The sequence below is a fragment of the Manis pentadactyla genome, chromosome 10 (assembly GCF_030020395.1).
Source record: "Manis pentadactyla isolate mManPen7 chromosome 10, mManPen7.hap1, whole genome shotgun sequence".
Lineage (NCBI taxonomy): Eukaryota > Metazoa > Chordata > Mammalia > Pholidota > Manidae > Manis > Manis pentadactyla.
In genome coordinates, this window is record NC_080028.1 from 41,074,481 (window position 1) to 41,077,155 (window position 2,675).

The following is a 2,675-nucleotide window of genomic DNA, read 5'->3' on the forward strand; positions in this document are numbered from 1 at the left end:
AAAGTTCATTTGATGGTATTTAGATATCAAAATGTTTTAGCAGTAGTGGCTGAATATTATGCTATATCTACTGGATCACCAGAGAATACCTCTATGAGACAGAAAATGGAAAACAGCAAAACCCAGGAAAGACCAAAGGCAGTTTTTAGAAGATAAATATAATTGAGATATCTCTAGTTAGAATCATCAGTGGAAAATGACAAGGAACACACTACTGATTGAGTAGTGACCTCACTATAGATCCTAGAGATATTAGGAGAATAATGTGACATTATGAAAACGTTTGTGCCAAAAATAAGTGATTTATATAAAATAGACAAAATGCTTGTAAAATATAAACTTCTGAATCATGGAGAAGAAATGTATAAGCTGAATATCCTGTAACTGTTAAAGTAAATGATTTGTAGTTAGAAATTTTCCCACAGAAAAATATCAAGTTCTAGATGGCTTTAATTGTGAACTTACCCATTCTTTTTAAAAAACTACCAACTCTGTAGTTTTTTAAAAAAAGTATGGTTAAAAGTCTACCAATTTTACACATTCTTTCAAAAAAAACAGAAGAGAAGGCAATACTTCTCAATTCAGTTTTAAGTCATCAGTATCATGACACTAAAAAGGGCGAGACATTAAAAGAAAGCAAAACTTCAGAAAACATTCCTTATGAATAATAGGTACAGAAATTATAAAGAATATATAAAACATTAAATCCAATAATATGTAAAAATGATAGAATACCATGACCAAGTGGGATTTATTTCAAAAAATTAATTGCACAAGTACCATTAGAAAGCACATTGTTTGAATTCCTAACATTCACGTATCTACCAATAGAGTAACAAACAATTTGAGGAAAAAATAATACAATTTCAAAGAGAAATAGATGAACCTACTGTCATACTTGGTAGTTCAACAACTCTGTCCAAAATAGATCTGTCCGAAACAAAATCAATGAGGACAGTATTTTGAATTAAATAATGTCAATGGATATAACTTTGACATCTATAGAATATGTCAACCAGCAGTAGCTATAAACACATTCTTCTCAAACTCACCAAGATACAATACATTCTGGGTTGTAAAATACATTAAAAATTTTTTGAAGCATATAAATCATGCAGTATCTGCTCTCAGACAACAATGGTATTAAACTAGAAATATATGAAAATGAAACACTGAAAAGCCTTAATTTATGTGGATATTTAAATGACACATGAATCAAAGAAATCTCAAGAGAAATTTAAAATTTTTGAAATGAATGAAGATTAAACAATTTATTAAAATCCCTGGGATGCAGTGTAGGTAGTGCCTAGAGGGAAATTCATAGTATTGAATGCATCCATTGGAAATGAAGAAAGCTTAATAATTGATAATCTAAACTTCCAACATTGAATATGGATTAAAGAAAAATTAACAAACACCATGAATGAGTCTATAACCACAAGTTTGATAACCTAGATGAAATGGACAATCCTTGGGAGAAATATTTTGTCAATATTCACATAAGAATAAATAAACCACAGAAGCCTGTGTATGTTCAATTAAAAGGCCAAAAGATGTAGTTTTGAAAAGATCAATAAAATTAACTTTAGCTGCAATGACCAAGAACTGAAGACAGAAGGCTCAACATTACTTAGATCAGAAATGAAACTCAATTTACTACTAAATGACCTTATAGAAATAGAAAGGAATATAAATGTATGCTATGAAGAATTCTGTAGCAACAAAGCAGAGAGCATAGTCAAAAGCACAAATTTGTAGAATCCCACCAATTACCACTGACTTGAAAGAGAAAATCCAAAACTATTACACATCAGCAATAACAAAAACATAAACAAATAATCCAATTAAAAATGTGCAGCATTCGAATAGCCATTTCTTGAAATGGCCAACAAACACATGTTTCATTAGCCATTATGGAAATGCAAATCAAAATCACTTCAAACCCACTAAGATGGCTATACTTTAAAAAAAATGTGAGTTTAGAGTGATTGGGACCCTCATTCATTGTTGGTAGGAATATAAAAAATTGTGGAGTTGCTATGGAAAACAGTTTGACAGTGATTTTAAGGAAAATAAACATAAAATTCCCATATGTCCAGTAACTCCATTCCTCAGTTTTTATCCAAATAACTGAAAAAAGGGACTCAGATATTTGTACACTATTGTTATTCACAATAGCCAAAATGTGGAAACAATCCAAATGTCCATCAGTGAATTAATGGTGAACAAATTGTGATACTTACATACAATGGGATATTATTTATCCAGAGAAAAATTGGATTACTGATACATGCATCATGTACAAACTTCAATACCATCATTCTGTGTGACTAAGTCAGACACAAAAGCTCACATGCTGTGTGATTCCACTTACATAGGGAATCCAAAATGGGTAACTCCATGGAAACAGAAAGCAGACTCGTGTTCGCTAGAAGCTAAGGGGAGATAGGGAATTACTGTTTAATGGGCATGGGTTTTATTTATTTATTTTTTTGTAGTGATTATGATTTGGAAAAATATAGGTGGTGGTTGCAGACGTGGTCCATGTACTACATGGCATTGAGCTGTACAGTTTAAAGAAGCTAATTAAAAAGGGAAAACTACTGAGAGATCATCAAACAGTATAGTAAAAAATTGAAGGGAAAAATGTATTAGAGAATTACATTAACATTTAA